Consider the following 6,621-nt stretch of genomic DNA (forward strand, 5'->3'; position numbering starts at 1 on the left):
CAAGAAGCTGCCTAAAGTGGAATGAATTGACCTATGAGATACGGAAGGCAGTTTAAGAAAAAGAGAAGATAATAGTTTGTGCACCATCTCTCAGAGAAGGAAGAAAGGTGGTAGGGAAGGAACATTTTTTTTTTGTATTGGCCACAAAGTAGCATAGTTGGTTCATGACAGCTTGTTTTATGTTGAGGAGCCTAGAGAACTAGAGATAAAAATGAAGAAAACAATGGAACACATGGGAAACAAATTACTTGTACATAAGTGGTGTTCGCAAATTGAGTGTAACTCAGAAGATGCCTATATCCAAGAGGTCTACATAAAGATTAAATTATGAGTAATGCACTAAGCAGTAACAATGTTGTGGCTCAGTTTCTCTCTTATGCTTTGCTAATCTCAAAATCAATCAGTGGGATATTCATGTATGAGGCAACAGTATCATAACATTTTAAAAACTGTATGGGACTTCAAATATCTAATGTCCAGTTTCCTCATTTTACAGATGATGATTCATATCTAGAGTCATATCTTTTGATACGCACTCCTCAGCTCTTTCTACTACACTTGTCATTATTTATAGCCTAAACAGAAATGCCAAAGCAATATTCTTGCTGGTATCTTTTAAGGAAAGAAAGGGTTAATCTTAAATAATTAAAGAATTCCATGTGATATAAAAAGAGATTTGTTGAGTGCTTTGTTTTCTTTATCTTTTCTTTCATGACCAAGTTGGATTTATACCAGAAATGCAAGGATTGTTCATCATTAGAAAAATAATTAATTTTAATTAATTAATTTTTAAAATAACAATCATTTTTTAGAATCTTAGTTTATTTATTTATTTTTAGTTTAGAGCATTCCGTTCCACAAACATTTGAGTTTTAAATTTTCTTCCTCTCTCCCCTACCTGCTCCCTAAGACGTCATGCAATCTGAGATGGGATCTACAGATACATTTATATTAAACATATTATCAAATTAGTCATATTGTAAAGAAGAATTGTAATCAATAGAATGAATCACAAGAAAGGAAACAAAACAGAACAAAAATTAGAGAGAACAAATAGCATGCTTCAGTCTGCTGAAGCATAATTCCATAATTCTTTCTCTGAACAGCATTTACCGTCAAGAGCCTTTTGGAGTTGTCTTAGAACCTTGCATTGCTGAGGAGGGCTGTTATTCAACACTGTGATAGATGCGGAGAAGTATAAGAATTCCTTGTCCTCAAGGAACTCACAATACAATTGGATGGATGAGACACACCCACATGAAACAAATTATGAACAATAAAAGACAGTATGCAGTTAAAGCTACATTACATAGTATCCTCCGCAAATGTTATAGGAGCTTAAAGAGAGGTAGACCAGCTACATCAGTATAAGCTGGAGTAGTCCCAGACCTCTATTCTATAGAGTATAGAAAGGTAGGAACTTACTTGACTGGAAGGAGAATACATTCTAGGCAGAGAAAAATAAATTGAGTTGAAGCTCAGAGGCAAAAATGAACATAGATGCTCTTTTGTTTTAGGGCAATGAGAATGATATTAATGAAGTAAAAGGGACAGAGTAGTAGGAAAATAAGGCTGGTTAAGGATGATAAATCGAGAAGATGGATGACTTCAAAAGCTAGGCAGACAAGTTTAAACCTGCTATGGTAAGGCACAGGGCACTGTTGTAGGTCCTGAGCAAAGGCCTAAAAGTATTGTTTCTTGGGGATGGGTCAAGCCAAACTCTATGCCCTCCATGAAATCTTCCTGGATCTGCCCAGTCAGTAATGACCTTTGTCACCTTTGACTTGGACTTGTTTGCACTTCTTTCATGCACTTAGTATATACTGGCATTTAGCAGAGTGCCTGGCACATAGTAGGTACTTAATAAATTTTTGTTGATCGATTATTAGTATAATAATTCATTATGTATTTGTCACATTCCTTGGCAAGACAGCAGATTCTATGAGAACAGGAATCGTATCTTGTCTACACAATATTTATTTTGTAGTGTGAGCCGTAAATATATGTCTGAATTTGGTTTCATGGCACTATGGAGGAGGAGTTGTAAGGAGAATAAATTAGGAAAGGAATTAGGGAGAGCAGCTAGCAAGTTATTCCATGAAAACTAATAATTAACATATAATGTTTTAAGCTTTATAAAACACTTTACATGTATTATCTTGCCCAATCTTCACAATATCCTATTATTTTATAAATGAACAAAGGCTGAGAGAGACTAAATGACCTTGTCCAGGTTCACATGGTTCTGAGGCAGAATTTGAATTCAATTCTTCCACACCCAGAGTCCAATTACACTAATTCAAGAGTGAGCACCTGCCTAGAATGGTAATATTGGAAATGGAGATGAGGGACAAATGTGAGAGGCACTTAGAAGAAATAATCACCATAATATAGTACCTTAGGAGAAAGGAAAGCTATAAATCAAAGCCAATGCTGATTTCAAGTCTGAGTGACTATATTTTACATTGGTAAGCAAAATAAAATCAGGTAGCCCTATAGCTTTGCTTAACTTTAATAATAATACCTGCCCAAATACATTGATATGTGTTATGTAATATCTATGTCTATATCTATCTCTCTCTCTATATATATACGTATGTGTGTATGTATCTGTATATAGCACATTCTAAGGGAGATAAGGAAAAGCTAAGAGAAAATTCTTAAGTCCATTATGCCGACTGAACTTTACTTCATCTTAACTTTCTTTGGGCCTTTCAACTTTGTCTCATCCCCTATTTTTCTTCTATATTTATCTTATCCCTAAATTTCCTCTGATATTGAATTTTCTTTTTTTCTTTTCTTTTCAATGTAATTTATTTTATTTTAGTTACATTTGAAGTTCCAAATTGTCTTCTTCCCTTCCTCCTGACCCCACACTGAAGAAGGCCACCATTTGATACAGATTCCAAATATATGTTAAACCATACTATGCATAGTTTTATTTATAAGTTCTTTCTCTGGAGGTAGATAGCATCTTCCTTCATAGGTTCTTTGTTGTTGATTTGAGTATTTAGAATATTCAAAACAACTTGGTCATTCACAGCTGTTCTTTGAACAATATTGCTGTTATTGTATACAACATTCTTTTGATTCCACTCATTTCATATTTCATTTCATATGTCTTTCCATGTTTTTCTAAAATTAGGCAGTTCATCACCATTTCTTACAGTGTTAGAATATTTCATCACAATCACATAACAACTTGCTTAGCCAATCCCTGATTGATGGACATCCCCTCAATTTCCAGTTCTTTGCCACCACAAAGAAAGCGATTATAAATATTTTAGAACACATAGGTTCTTTTTCTTTTTCCCTGATCACCATGGAAAACAGAGCTAATAGTGGTATTGCTTGGTCAAAGGGTATGTACAGTTTTATAACTCTTTGGGCATACTTCCAGATTGTTCTCCACAACTGTTTGTTTGATAAATTCACAGTTCAACCAAGAGCGTGTTGGTATCCTGGCTTTTCCACATTCCTTCTAACATTTGTTACTTTTCCTTTCTGTCATTTTAAGACATCTGATACGTGTCAAATAGTATCTCAAAGTTGTTTTAATTCTCATTTCTCTAATCAATAATGACTTAGAACATTCTTATATGACTATATATAGTTTTGATTTCTTGATCAAAAAACTACCTGTTCATATCTTTTGACCATTTATCATTTGGTGAATAACTCTAACATTGAATTTTTATGGTGCTTTAGAAATTTAAAACAATAACAAAATTCCATACAAAACCAACAAAACAATCACATAAAAATGAGAAAAGAGGAAAAACGGGAGCGATAAAATGTCAGTGCCAGAGATAGCAGATGCTGGAAGTGCTCTATATAGAAGTGACTATTATATTGGACAAGATTAATTGACTTGTTTGCCTTTCTGAAAATAAACAAAGGAGATCAATTTATAATGAATATTCTCTTCAGAATTACAGAATCAATCACAGAATTTTAGAGATGAAATCAATCAGTTAATTTGTTAATAAATAATTATTAAATGCCTGCTAGATGCTAGGCATAAGTTCTAGAGATACAAAGATAAAAATGAAATGCTTACTTCTATCAAGGAGATTAAATTCTAATAGGGGAGACAATATATACATAAATAGGTATATACCTTATACATATATGTATATACATACACACATACATATATGTGTATGTGCATGCATGTGTGTGTGTAATGAGGAACTGTCAATGAGGGCCCGGTCACAGCATGTACACTAAGTTCTACATGAAATCCCACATGGAAACTTAGCAGGACTGCTTTCTGGAATGCCTAATGGAAGGGATCTGACCCTCCACTAAAGGTATCCTCTTATTGTTTCCTGCCTTGCATGGTGAGGAAAAGTTCTTTAATTGACTGCTGAGCCCAGATTGCATATATACAAAAGGAGGGGAAGGTGGATCTTTTACATGGAGCCTTTCAAATGAGGTAGAAGAAATGCTATGAACCTCTGGGTGGGGGCAGAAGTAAAGTGGGAGGTCACAGCTGCCTTATGTCCCTACTCACCCAGCATGTAGCTATGATCACATGGTGCCTCTGTTTCTTTTGTCTCTTTATGTTTATTCTTTCTTCATCTGAAGTAAAGAATATCAAGGACAGAATGGACCAAAGTATAACCTTGTAAATTTAGAAAGCTTGGAAGAGCCATCAAATATCTTTAGCAGCCAGAGCAAGTAACAACAAGTCGTTCAGTCAGGTGAGGTGCCAATCTGATTCACCCAGTCTAGTAGTGAATTCAACCCAGCAGCCTGGATACCATGTCCCATAAGAAAAAGGAGCAACTCGCCCACTGGCTATGGCACATTCAGAAGTGAATTTTTAGGGGACTCTGCAAAGGGAGAAAAGCAGTTCTACAGCTAATAAGTACTACCCTCTTACCTCTTCCCTGCTAGTGAGGGGGCGTGGTAGTCCTTATTAGTGATTAATTTAAGTTTGAGTCCACTCTCCTCAGGAACAGAATGGCTGTTTAGGAGAGAAATAAGGTGTACAATTTGGAGGGAAAATGGTATTATATTTTAGCCTTTGTTATATCTTTTCAGTAGATATTCCTTTATAAAAGCCAGTAGGTATTATTTGGTTGCTTGATATTAGGGAGACACTAATTGGGTAAATGATTTGGAGGGGGACATACTAGAGAGGGGCTTATAAGAAGTATTAGAAACATACCACCATTAGAAACTGTCCTCTGGGAGGGCAATCTGCTAGTCTCAAGTGTGGGTTCACAGATTGTACCCAGAGGGCCAATGCTACATATACAAAATGAATTTGAAATAGGTTGTGGAGGGATATTGTTAGCATTGTGTTGGGGGGGGATCAGAAAAGAAAGAGGAGCTATGCCTCAAATAAATACCCATCATACTCCACCTGACAAGTGGTCATGTAGCCTCTGCTTGAAGACTGATGATGAGGGGAAACCACAACCTTAGGACAGCCCAACTCTACTTTGGGACGGCCATAATTATTAGAAAGTTTTTTCCTTACATCAAGTCTAAACTTGTCACTTTGCAACATCCAATCATATCTCTTCATTCTTCCATCTGGGGCCAAACAGAACAAATAAAAAATTCTTTTCCACATAAATACTTTAAAGGTAGCTATCATGTTTCCCTTGAGTCTTCTTTTCTCCAGCATTAGCCTGTATCCCCAGATCTTTCAGCCAATCTGAGGTAAATTGGACTGAAAGCTCTTCACCACCCCTGGTTATCTTCTGAATGCTTATCAGTGTCCTTCCTAAACCTGGGAACCCAAGTGTCTAAGGACACTATACTCCAGATGAAGTCTGATGAGGGCAGAATGCACGAGGCTCTCTACCTGTTCCTAGGAATTTTGCCCCTTTGAATGCAATCCACAATTCCATTAATTTTTTTGGTTGCCTCATCGTAAGCCTCAGATCCTTTTCAGACAAACTGCTATCTGACCATGCCTTCCTCATCCTGTATTTGTGACATCAATTTTTTGAACACCATTACTGTATGAAATACTTTTTTGCTGCTTAGTCATTTTCAGACAAGTTTAATCTTTGAGACCCCTTTTTGGGGGTTTCTTGGCAAAGATACTGGAGTGGTTTGCCACTTCCTTCTCCAGCTCATTTTGCAAATGTGGAACTGAGGTAAACAAGGTTAAATGACTTGTCCAAGGTTACATAGCTAGCAAGTGTCTGAGGCCTGATTTGAACTCAGGTCATCCAACTCCAGGCCAGAATCCTATCCACTGCACCACCTAGCTGCCTGTTATGAAATACTACGTATGTTCAATCACTATTTGAAGAATAAGTAAGCTCCCTCTTGCCCCAAGTTCTTGACTCCGAGTCCCTTGAGAGACGCTCTAAAGAAGCCTTAGAGTCTCTAACCAGCCCTCTCATGCTGGTTATACTGGTCTCATACCTCCTCAAACGACACCAAAGTTCATTGGCGGCAGAATCTGTTAAAGGCAACTGATGCCTGAGAAGAGAAATCTTTTTATAAACTATGAAATTTCAAGCAAAATATATTGACTAGAAATGAGCTACTGTTAGATTTTCTGAAACCACCCCCTATAGAAGGAATAATAAAGTGACTTCCTCCTCTCCCTTTGAGATGTTATTTTATAATCATAAGCATTAAGGATAAAAG

The sequence above is a fragment of the Notamacropus eugenii genome, chromosome 1, assembly GCF_028372415.1.
Source record: "Notamacropus eugenii isolate mMacEug1 chromosome 1, mMacEug1.pri_v2, whole genome shotgun sequence".
NCBI lineage: Eukaryota > Metazoa > Chordata > Mammalia > Diprotodontia > Macropodidae > Notamacropus > Notamacropus eugenii.